This window comes from Macrotis lagotis, chromosome 3, assembly GCF_037893015.1.
Source record: "Macrotis lagotis isolate mMagLag1 chromosome 3, bilby.v1.9.chrom.fasta, whole genome shotgun sequence".
NCBI lineage: Eukaryota > Metazoa > Chordata > Mammalia > Peramelemorphia > Peramelidae > Macrotis > Macrotis lagotis.
The window spans coordinates 137775832-137789370 of NC_133660.1; the positions used below are offsets into that span (position 1 = coordinate 137775832).

At 31.5% G+C, this 13539-nt stretch overlaps 1 pseudogene; it reads right to left on the minus strand.

Moving 5' to 3' along the window:
* Positions 1-4935: 4935 nt before the first annotated feature.
* Positions 4936-13539, minus strand: part of LOC141519213 (eukaryotic translation initiation factor 3 subunit L-like) — a 92540-nt pseudogene continuing 83936 nt past the window's right edge.

Consider the following 13539-nt stretch of genomic DNA (forward strand, 5'->3'; position numbering starts at 1 on the left):
ATTCAATTTCTCCAAAAAAAATTTCTCTTATTGTTAATGCTTACATTTCTAAAACTACATTGAATTGTATTGGTGCTATTGGGCATACTTGTTTCACCTCTGATCTTACAGGAAATGCTCAGAGTTTATCCCCATTACATATAATATATGCTGATGGTTTTTAATTCCCAAACTTTTTAGTGTTTTTAACAAGAGTGGATGTTGTATTTTTTATTTTTTGTTTATTTTATGTTATGACAATAATCTTGCTGTTAGAGTAAACATAACCTCCTTACCCCCCCCCAAAAAAAGATAAGAAACCTCTAGAATATTAAGAGAGGGGAAAAAAAGTACTTCAGTCTATGTCCAGATTCCAACGACTCTATCTCTGTGATGAGTTGATTTCTTTATCATAAATCCACCAGAGAAGTTGCCTCAATGTTTTTCCCACAGTTGTTATTCCTAGCTGTATTTTCCTCCACTCTATTCCTCCTCACTCTCATTTATTCTATTCTCTTTCTTTTCTTTCACCCTGTCACAGTACAGAAGTGTGTTGTATCTGAGTACCCTCTCACAAAATCTTCGCTCTCTTCTATCACCCCCTTCCCGCATTCCCTCCTCTCCCCATTCCTCCTTATACCATGGATTTTCTTTCATTTTTCTCTAGGGTAAGATACATTTCTATACCTTATTAAGTGTTTATGTTATTTCCCCTCTGAAACATTTCTGATGAGAATGAATGTTAACTCATTTTCCCTCACCTTTCCCCTTTCCACTCCATTGTAAAAAATTTTTCTTGACTAATATGAAAAATATATTACCCCATTCTTCCTTTCTTTTCTATTCCTCCTGTACTTTTCTTTATCACCCACTGACTCCAAATTTTTATTATATCATTGTATTCAATCCCCTCCTATGTCTTTCCTATATATTTTCCTTCTAATTGTTCTTATAAATAAGAAAGTGCATTCAAGTTATTAGTATCTTCTTCCCATGCAGGAAAACAAAGAGTTCAACATCATTATGTTCCTCATAATTAATCCTTCTCATCCACCCCCTCTTGCTTCACCTGAGTCCTGTATTTGACGATCAAACTTAGAGTTCAGCTCTGGTGTTTTGGATAGGAAAGTTTGAAAGCCCCCTGTTTCATTGAAAGTATATCTTTTACCCTGAAAAAGGATGCTCTGCTTTGCTGGGTACTTGATTCTCAGTTGTAAGTCAATATCATTTGCCTTCCAAAATTTTATATTCTAAACCTTACAAGCCCTTAATGCAGGTACTGCCAAATCTTGTGTAATCCTGACTATAGAACCACAGTTGTGAATTGTTTGTTTCTGAAAGATTTTGTTATTTTCTCTTTGACTTTGAAGTTTTGGAATTTGTATAAAATATTCCTGGAAGATTTTTTTTTTAGAATCACTTTCAGGAGGTGATCAATGAATGCCCTCACTTTCTATTTTACCCTCTGCATCTAGGATCTCTGGGCAATTTTCATGTATTATTTCTTGAAGCTAAAGTCTAGGCTCTTTTCCTGCTTGTGACTCTCAGGTAGCCCAATAATTTCCCCTCTGGATCTGTTTTTGAGGTCATATGTTTTTCCACTGAGATATTTCTCATTTTCTTCTAGTTTTTGTTTTGTTTTGGAATAATATTTTTCTTTCTGATTTCTCACATAGTCATTAGCTTCATTTAGTTCCATATTCTTCTGAGAGTTTTTTTATCTCCTTTTCCAGCCAGCCAATTCTAATTTTTAAGGCTTCCTTCTCCTCATTTGCCTTCAGTGTTGCTTTTTCCATTTGACCTAAACTGATTTTTAACATATTATTTTCTTCAGTATTTTTTTTGTTTCTTGCACCAAGATGCTAATTAATTTTTCAGGATTTATCTGTATCACTCTCATTTCTCCTCCCAATATTTTTCCCTCTATCTACCTTAATTCCTTTTCAAAGTCTGTTTTAAACTGAATCATAATCTGAGCCCATTTTCTATTTCTCTTGGAGGTTTGGGCACAGAAGCTTCAAATTTGTCACCTTCCATATCTTCCATGGGATTGAAGTGATTTTCTATGGTCAGATTCTTCTTTTTTTATTGTTTTCTGATTTCTTCAGCCTATATCTTATTTATTGCATTTGCAAGGCTTTGTGGGATTTTTGGGACAAGCCATAGAGACTTTAATTTCTACAAGGTCTTCTGAGAGGCTCTGATTGCTCTCTTACCTGTGTTCAGGCCCTCCCCTCTGCCCTGGAACTGTAAGGATGGTTCCTGCTCAGTTATGGTGGTGTTATATGGCCCCAGACTACAACCTGCAGTTGAGTGTGGACAAAGAGCAGAATCCTGCCCCAGGAAGAGCAGAGAGAGAGACCTCTGCAGTCTCCCCAAAACCCCTTACCTCCTGTGGACTGTGAGCTCAGGAAGTGCTAGCTTTCTGCCCCAATTCCCCCTGTAGGTTCTAACCACAGGGCTGCTCTGAGGCCTGTGCTCTTCTCTGCTCTACTCAGCATTCACTTCAGTGTGGCAGAGTTCTCTTACCACCCCTTCCAGCTATTCTGAGTGATCCCTAGGCCAAGGGGGGAAACTACTGCCTCTGCCATGGACCCAGGTGCCCAGGCACCCAGCCAGGCAGCACTCCAGTTGTGCTGCCCTGCAACTGTGCTAGTGCTGAACTGCAGTTCATTGTGATTCTTTCTAGCTCCCAGTCCTAATGAAATAGACCTTTCCTACAGATCTTCTTAGTTGTCTTGGACTGTATCACCCAAGTGTTTCTGTCCATCTAAATTTTGGCTAGTCATAGTTCGATGGCTTTTGGAGCTTTCTGGGTAATGGGTTTCTGGGAATTCCTGGCTTTATGCTGTCATTTTGGCTCTGTCCCCCTGGTTGTTGTATTTTATCAATGATTTTCAGTATCTATTGAGATAATCATATGATTCTATTAATTTATCTATTGATAAGTTCAATTATGTTGAATGCTTTCCTAATATTGTACCATCCATCCCTATCTGGTATAAATCCTACCTGATCGTGGTGAATTATCCAATAATAACTTGATGTGGTCTCATTGCTAAAATTTTATTTAAGATTTTTGCATCAGTTCATTAGGGAGAATGGTATATGATTTTCTTTGTATGTTTTGTTTATTTCTAGTTTAGATATTATGTCCATAATAAACAAAATAAAATATTTCATTTACTTAATCAAGTTCATCCAAAAGTGACATATTTTGGACCATATAAGTAGTGGGCATCACAGATCAATATGAGTTTATATGTTGAATACCATTTTGGAAACCAAACCTAAACAAAGAACATTAATTGAGCTAGTTTACATTAGATTTGTTGAGACAGCTAATGTGTGGATTGGTTAAGATCAAAGTAATTTTGGCAGGGTTTGTCACTAGAGCCAGAATATGAAGTTATGGTATCCCCCTCTTTAACTTAATTTTTGTCATAGTAACTTAATAAGACCACACACTAAGTTCCTTTTCTGTCTCTTTTCGTAAATCATCTATCTCATTTCTCTTAATTGTAAATATTTCTCCAAAATTTTATCTGTGGAATCCTTCTTTTTGATAACCTCAGTGACTGCTATGGTTTAAGGTAAAATTCCTATGCAAATAATTCACATATCACTTTCCTTTTGTTTCTTTCCTATATCACTCGCTCATTTGCCTCTTGGACAATTCAGGCTAGATGACTTGGGAAACATTATAAACTTAAGTTTCCTAGATCATACTCTTCTTCTAAACTTTCTTATTTATATAGAGGCCTCAATTCTTTCATACATTTTACATTTCTATCTTGATTCCTCATACTCTATGAATCCATAATATCTGGTTATTCATAATTCTAAAACCTTATTCTGTTCTTTCCTATATCTGGGCATTTCTACATGCTATCTCCAAAGACTAAAATGAAATATTCTATGTGTATCATATCACTTTCATCAATTATTTCTTTTTTCTTCTTGTATTTCCTGACTGAGATCAGACTTTTTCTTTAACACTCCAAAGCAGAGAATGATTCTACATGTGTGTTTTTCACAACTCTTATTGACATCTCTGATATGCATAATGATATTCTAAATTATTATTATAGTCATTCATGTACATATCTAATTTTATGATGAGGTTGTTCCTTGTTTTAGAATTCTGCCATTTTTCCTTTTATGTGTCTAAAAATAGCACCATACAAGCTATTCCTAGCATGAGACAACTTAAATTTTCTCCTAATTTAGATTAGCATGATCTGCAGTACTTCGGCAACAGAGGTTAATTTTCAGATAGCATGAATTATTATGTGTAAAATAAGAAGCAGCCAGAAAATATACTAGGATGATGTTATCCTTCCCTTTGTTTTTCTCTCTAGTAATGACCTTGTTCTGGTGTCTGTCTCCCTACCACAGGGAAATGAGACCATTTGTTCCTTTCTTCCCTTCTCATAATTTTTTCAATACCGTTGCCCCTGAAGTATTGCATGGTAGTTTCCTGAAATATAACTTTTCCTAGTTATGGTTCTGATACAAAGTAGATACTTGAAAACTGTGGATTTAATTGAATTCAACATTACTGACTTGTTCAAAAGAGGATATGGTTACTGATCCCTTCAGTCTTTCTTTTCATGGAAAATGTGTGGTTTCATTTAAAGAAGAAATAAAACAAAAAAAGTAAATGTTTGCTAAGAAGGTAATAGGACAGAAGGAAGTTGGAGAACCAGAAGAGCCAAAACACATGACATTTTGATTATGAACTACATTTAAGAGGACTGTCATTGCTTCAAATTTAGTTCATGAGTTATAATTCTGTATTTGCAAGAAGTTTAATCACTTATCAAGAATTGCTATTGAGTGATGGTCAGTTTAGAGTAAAATTAAATTTCCACTGGAGGTAGGACACCCTCAAATGAGAGCACTTGACAGACAATCCAAATTCAAAAGCAAACACTGAATTTAGTTTGAGTTTATCTATAGCACTTCAGAAGCAAACTGGGATACCATGGCAATTTTCTTGTGCTGAGGAACTAAACCAGAAGCCTTTAAAAAAGCAGTAGTGAAACTTCAGAAGGGTCAGCTGCCTCTGAAGTACTGTTAAGACACATAGCAGGGGAGGAGATTCAAGGAAGAAAATTCTAATGGGAGGTCATGTACTATAGGCTAGTTAAGCTGACTTTGTTGTTAAATGGGAAAATGCCCTCCAAATCCATGAAGAAAAAGTAAAAATCATAATTTATTGTACTTATTATCTGTAGAAATTATTGTATTTACAACTGCACTACATTGATTAAGTTTGATATTATTCTCATTCTCATTCATTTTCCCTTCATTCTTCCTTCTAAATATACATTATACTGGAACATTTTAAAGCTTTTTAATGAAATAATATTTGAATAAAGCCTTGTTTATAAGCACAATCAACTATTTGACAGTGTGAATTATTGGGAAATAATTCACACCTTGTGCATTTAATGGAGCTCAGAATACAGTCTCATATCTAACAATGAAAAAGGTGTGAATTATTACAGTATAGTTCAGAGATCCTGCTGTGTCTGGCTTCTTAAATGTCTCCCTTTCCAGGGAAAGTACAATTTTAAAATTTCTCTAGATTGGTACTGATTTATTATTAGAATATAGAGTTATATACTGACCAAAAAGAGTTCAAATGAGAGTATATGATATTTATTTAGGAGCAAGACCATTTCCTTATTCTTATAATGATATTGGACTATTTGAGGGCAGGAAAAAGCTAATTTTTTTCCTGTTAGAAAAAAAATTGTCATATTTGACAAAGTACAGCAATGTTATGAATTTTAAAATTGCTGCACTTTGGAAATTTTTCAAGTTAAGATGAATGTTTAAGATTATTTATTTGTATGTATAAATAATAATAAATAATAATAATAATAAATAATAATGAATGATAATTAATTACCAATATTTGCCATATCATTAAAGATTTTAACCAAATAGTAATAACAACTTGTAGAATTTTGTAAGTACATAGTCTCAAATCTATAAATATATATATCTAGTAACATTTGTGACCTTTCCTTATGGAGAGTATGGATAAGAAGAGATTAAAGCTACATATAATCATATGAAGAAATGCTCCAAATCATTATTAACTAAGGAAATGAAAATTAAAACAACAATGGGATATCATCTCAGACCTATCAGATTGGTGAGAATGGGAAAAAGAGAAAATGATCAATGTTGGAGATGTTGTGGGAAAATTGGGACACTGATGCACTGCTGGTGGAATTGCGAACTGATCCAAACTTTCTGGAGAGCAATGTGGAACTATGCCCAAAGAGCAATAAAATTGTCCATACCCTTTGATAAAGCAATTCCAATTCTAGTACTATATCCAAAAGAAATTATAAGACAGGCAAAAGTCCTACATATTCCAAAATATTCATTGTAGGTCTTTTTGTACTGGCAAAGAATTGGAAATTGAGGGGACATCCATCAATTGGGAAATGACAAAAAAAAAAGTTATGGTACATGGATAATATAGAATACTATTGTTCCATAAGAAACTATAAATAGTCAGACTCTAGAAAAGCATGGAATGACTTATAGGATCTGATGCTCAACGAAGGGAGTGAAACCAAGAGAACAATGTACACATCAACAATAATCCTGTGAGATGAACAACCTTGACAGAAGCAACTACTCTCAGCAATCCAGAGAGCTAGGACAACTGTTTTAGACTGTCTATGGACTATATTATCCCCATCCAGAGGAAGAAAAACTAACCAAAACAAAATACACTCACACTTATACACAGCAACCCTTCAGAATCTGATGAACACTTTATAAAAATTTTATCTTATGTATCTCTTTTCTTTAATCCTAATTCCTCATATGGAAAATTATATGTATGTACAAAGTTAACCTGACTGTTCACCGCTTAGGGGAGGTTGGTGGGAAGGGAGAGTGGAAGGAAATTTTAAAATTAAAAATATACATGTACATGTAAAAATATTCGTGTACATGTAAAATATACATACGTATATATAAAAATAAATAAATAATTTTTTTTTAAAAATAAGAATGGCATCCTTGTATCCATTCAGATAGGCAAAGTCCACATGGTACTAGGTAGAGACCTGAACTTCTTGTGTACTTCAATATTCTCCAGTACCTTGATGCTCTGATAATAATCCTCCAAGAGAGAGTGCAGCCAAAGAAACCACATTAGGTTGAAGTAGACAAGAATCTTGTAGAGGAGTGCTGGCCATACTCCCCTTCCACAAACATTCACCTCTGCTTGTGTAGACATCTAGCAGCAGGGTGATTTGAGATTGTCTATGAGGGATTGAAACACATTCAGGACACCATGGACATTTCAGCATTTTGTGATTGAAATGAAGAAATTAAATCTCCTCTTCTGACTTTTTGACTGTATTATGTTGATATTGACTGAATGACAGAAACTGGTAGATGAATTCCTTAATGATATTCCACAGTCACTGGTTGGCCAGCTAGAAGGGGGCAGAATCATCTGCATTGAGAATGTGTTTGAAGAGCTTGCAGTAGCTGTAGTGGGATTCAAACCTTTGTTCCAAGGAAGATCCACTGACTTTGGCATAGATGTTCCTGTAGTAGATCTCCTCATGCGGTACCAGGAAAACAGCACTGTTATTAACTTGGTGGACGATGGCCTTCCCTTCTGACCAGAGGGTATTTTTGAAGAACATTTCAGTGAGCTTGTTCCACTTTTTCTCACAAATGGCTTGAATGTTCTAGAACTTTTGTTTGACCCATCCCTAGACACACTAGTGGCCTGAAACTCAGAAATCTTCTAGCCCATAAAACAAGATAAGGTTTTATGGATATTATATAAAGTTCTTGATGACTTCTGGAATCTGTTGCTTAAATTGGGGTTTGTAGACCAGGTCCTGCTTCAAATCTCCTTTATGCAAGTAACAGACCCCCTTCTAAGTGTAGAGACCACATGTAGTCTTGTTATCATAATGCTTATAACATGATAAGAGGTGGGGGTAGATCAGAGTCTCAGCTCAGAGAAGGGGCATACATACATTCATGACTTCCTTTATTCTATGTTGTAAATTCAAATTATGAATTATAATGTGATACATATTCACCTTTTGAATATCCATTCATTAGTTTTCAGTTTCTAGAAATGTGTTTTCTGAGATAATTGCATTCAATGATTTTGAGGTATATCACATAAATGCTAATAGATAACATGATTGGAAAGGGAGTGGTTGGGGATCATCAATGCAATAAATAATTCCAAAAAAGTAAAATAGACCATACTTCTCATTATATTCAGTTTTGTTCCCTATGTAAGGAATAATTGCCAGAGGTGTAACTCAAAGGATTGTTATTTGGATAATATAAATTCTAAATCCACTTTATAAATTAATCATTTTTAACTAGATTAATCTGAGTGACTAAAGATCTCATGCTCAGGTTAATATTCTAAGGAGTAATAATACAGCACGACTTTCTTTTATTTTTGGATGGAGCATTGGGAGAACATCTGCATTACTAGAGGCCCTCTTTCAAATAAACTTTGAACAGGACAATCTATACAAAAGTGATGAATGTTTTCTGTTTGTTTGTTTGATTGGTTGCTTGGTTTTTTGAGTTTTGAGTTTGGGGCTTCTTTTGGGAAACAAATACTTCCCTGATAAGTTACTTTATTGAAGACTTTACAAAGAGGATTTAGAATGCCTGTTGTCCAAACAACAGTCCTTTGACTTACTCTTGAGGTAAATAGTCATACCATTATTCAGTAAAGTCATTTCTTTTGTTTCTTTTTTGAAGATACATGGATATTATTATTATTATTATTATATACCATGTTTAGATATCAATATTATGTAGGTCCTGAGTTATGCTTGCAGAAATGAAAGTATACTTAGAACAGAAAATAAGTTTTATTTTTATCTATGTCATTATTCAATAAAGACAAATTAGTTCTTGTTTTATGCCCAAGTTTCTAGTAGTATGCACCTCTCAGCCTAGTTAAGCTGGTTCTTGGTTTAGAAAGAGAGCTCTTTTCTACAACCATAATTGAAGATGTTTCCACTTATCAAAAATTTCCAAATCTTAAACATAGCTGACAGAAACCCAAGATTACCTCCATATCCTAGGAGCATAATAGAATGGAATACATATGTAAAACCTCAGAAAACAGTAAAAAAAAAAAAAAAAAAAACCTCAGAAATTAGCCAATTAAAAAAATTAAAAGATTGTACTTTAGACCTAACTAAAACTGAGTACCTTATGAATGAAGTTAGAAAAAAAAAGACACAAAATAAAGAAGATATTCCAGTATCTTTATGACCACAAATTACCATTGGAAATTACACTGAAATTCTAATATGTGTATTCACTTTACTCAAAGCTCATGTATTCTAAGTGTAAGTGCCAATGGGATGTAAAAATGAAAATAAAGCAAGAAAAGTTTCTGGATCAGAACTTCATAGAAAATTCTGAAAGAAACAAAATAATTGTGAAAATCAAACATAAACATAAAACAATTTGGAGGTTTATTTTCAAGGAATCTCAATTTGTGGAATACTATATAAGTATGAAGAAAGGTAGAAATAGTGTGAGGAAATGAGAGGTATGAGTCAATATTGCCTGTGGGCATCAATTTTTTCAACTTTAAAATGAAAAGAAGAACGTATTCACTGAGCAGAGAGGAAAGAAAAAGACGCAGGATAAAAGAAGAGATAGAGAAATATAGAGTTAGTGTGAGAGAGAGATATTGATATAAAGACAAAGAGAAAAAATATTTCATAGCAACTAAAGGGATAACCTCTGAAAGTGCATATATCAAATATATGCAGGTATTTTATTATATGTAAATTCATACATAATTTCAAACAATTTGTGTAAAAGAGATGCATAAATATTTGCACACATATAACACTTATGAAAAGATCAAGTTAATTTTAATAGGCTATCTCATGTTTTTGTTGATCCAATGCTTACTATTCTCAAAGTCCATATATTTAGCTGTGATAGTTTCCCATAATTGGGAAACTATCACAGTTAACATCTACATTTCATTTGGATATGATTGTATATATAGCTTATGTTGATCTAAAAATATATATATATATATATACAAAAAATACATACATAAATACATATGTGTATTTACACATGCATATATACATATGCACACAAACACAAAGAAATTGATTTCTATATGTGATATAACCCTTATAAAAACTGAAGATTAGCAAAACCTTTAATCTTTATGTACATATATGTATATATAATTATGCATATATGTGTGTAGTGTATATGCATATAATTTTTCAACTAATGATTTAATTAAAAATAAATGAGATATGTTTCATGTGAGGAAAATCTGGAAGCTAATCAAATGTTTCACCTTAATAAAAATTAATAGAAAAAATAGAAATTCATAAAAGTATCATAAACCAATTTCTAACTCTGTCTCTGTCTTTTGCAAGCATTATAGCTTACATTGACTGTAGATAGTTATATGCTAATTAGGGAATGCATATTTGAAATTACACTGGTCAAAAAACAGAGGAGAAAGAACAGGATGCAGGAGGAATAAAAAGTAAAAAGAGCCGGAAAAGAAAAGATTCAATTAATATTTGTCAGACTGTATATGTATATGTATATATATATATATATATATATATATATATATATATAAACACACACACACACATATATATATATATATATATAGAGAGAGAGAGAGAGAGACAGTCTGTATATAACTACATACATATGTGTGAATATTTGTCAGACTGTCTATTATATTTATATACATATGTGCGAATATTTTTCAGACTATTATATATATGTGTGAATATTTGTCAGACTATTATATATCATAGACAGTCTGTATATATCTACATACATATATGTGAATATTAATTTCAGAAAAATTAAAATTTCAATAAAACAAAAAAGAATGGTCTTTAACTCTCCTTTACCCTAGTCCTTTAAATTAGCTTTAATATCTATATTTCATATCCACATGGATATGATTGTATATATAGCATAAGATATTGATCTAAACATAATGTCTATTTTTAAATTGTCTCAAAGATTTCTTTTCCTCTAATAAATATTTACCTTGTGTGATGATCAACTATGATGAACTTACCCCTACTCAGTGATCAAGTACTATCTAGAAGACTAGTAATGGACAATGCCATATATACGCAGAAAAATACAAAACAAAACACAAACCAATGGAGTCTATATGCAGACCAAAGAATAATATTTTCACTTTTTAACACTTGTTTTATATTATTTTCTTTCCTTCTCATGTATTTTCCCTTTAGTTCTAATTATTCTTCCATAATAAGACATATATGGAAATATATTAAACATGATTTTATATGTTTACCAGATTAAATTAGTTGCCTTCATGGGAAGGAGGAAGTAAAGGGAGGGCTTAAAAAGAGATGAATATTGAAAATTATCATTGGAAAAAATAAAATAACATAAAACATATACTAAAAGTGTTGATGAAATAGTCAAAATCTTGGAATTTTATGAAAAAATTTATTATTGTTTTCATTTGCTTAAATCAACTTGGTACCTAATATATTACACTGGTCAGTATTTTTGTTTTATCTCCTTTCCCTTCTCTCATTTTTATTTTTCCTTACCTTTTTTTTGATATCAAATCATTTTGTTAAATTCTTTTTTTATAATATGGTTAAAGATTTAGTAGTTCTGGGAACAATCATTTCACACTTCTTCCTCCTTTCTTTTTTTTGAGATACTTTACTTTTATTCATTTAGATCTTTAAATGACATATGGGATAAACCCTAAACCCTCAAAAATATGGTTTAAAATAGATGAAAACTTAGCTCCTATTTTATTTTTTACACATACATAAACACACACATACACATAATAAAAGAGAAATATGATTTCTCTAAGCAAATTTGCAGCACATACATTGTTTCTATCTGATTTTCTTTCCATTGTTAGAGGTGATTTTTATTTTTTTTCCTGTTATAATCCTTTGCTGATTTGATTTGTATGACATTAGATAAACAATTTATGTACTATTAGCAATTCAATTATATTATCAAAAGCAATCAACAAGGCATTAATATCTCCATTATTATTTAGATCAATCTTTTTTATTTTAAAATATTTCAATAGTTGTAGTCATATGGCCTTGTTTACTTTATTAAACAAATATTTAAACATTGTGTCCATTTTGAATGGAATTTCTATCCCTTTAAATTTGGCTTGTTTCATAAAAATCTTAGAAATACACATGATTTATATTTTTTCTATTTTGCTAAATTTTAATTATAGTCATTTTAAACTCAATAAAATTTTTTCTTAAAAATGATAATGTAAAAAAAGCAATAATTTTCTTTCATTTTTGCTTATATTTCTTCCCATTGTAGTTAAATTTTATCTTCCTAACATATTCAAGTAGTATGTTAAATATGAATAGTACTAGTAGTCATCAAAAGCGCTCTTTATATTGGATCATATAGGAAAAACACTCTAGAATAATTCATTTGCAGGTAATTTTGATTCTTAGGTTTATATAGATGCAATCTGTGACAGCAAGAAAAGCTCTATTCTTATCATTTTAAAAAGAAATTTTTATATACTGTAAGTTGCTTTGTCTGCATCATTTAATATTTGAATTTGAGTCATCAATCCATCGAATATATCATTTTTTCATTTGTAAAATAGATTTATTACTTTTCTAATATTAAAAGAAATTAATTTTGGTTAAACTATGCTATAAGATGTAATGAATATATGTATTTCTTTACTCAATGATATATTTTTAACTTCTTTCAAAATTCACTGAAGACTACATTATACAATTATATTTTTTTCTGTATAATACCTTTCTGGATTTGGTAACAAGACTATATACAAGATAAAGAATTTATTATGACTCCTTTTCCCATTTTTGACAGACATTTTATTTATTAATAGAGTTAATTATTCTTGAACATTTGATTTTAAAAAATCACTTCTAAACTTAGATGTCCTTGCACACTTTAGCTCACTGGTAGTTAATTTTCAAATGCTCCAATTTATTTTTTTCTTAACATTGGATTATTTATATTTGCCATTTTTTACTCGGTTTTGCTGAAACTTTTTTTACATTCACTTACACATCTATTTCATTTAAATCAGGGACTGAGAAATTTTACATCTGTCATTTGCCATTTAGATAGTTATTAAGTCAGTCATAGGCTATAACTGGTCCAATATTTAATTAATTCAAACATAAGAAGCTTCTATATTTATTGAATCTTGACTGTGGCTTGTGGTCTTCTTGGTAACCCCAGACCAATTCAACCAGTGGACTTGAGAATACCCAACTCTGATTTAAATCATTAGCTTTTAGACTAAAAGTGAACAAATCCTTTCTAATAATTTATGTAATTCTTCATTTGTTAGATCTCTCTCACAAACAACTCTTTTTCATTTTTCTTTTCTACTCTCTTTATCCAAATAAGACTAGTTGATCTTGGAAGGACTTAATATATCCCTTATTGAATTGAGAACAAAATAAAATTGCTATAAATAAAAATATAAACATT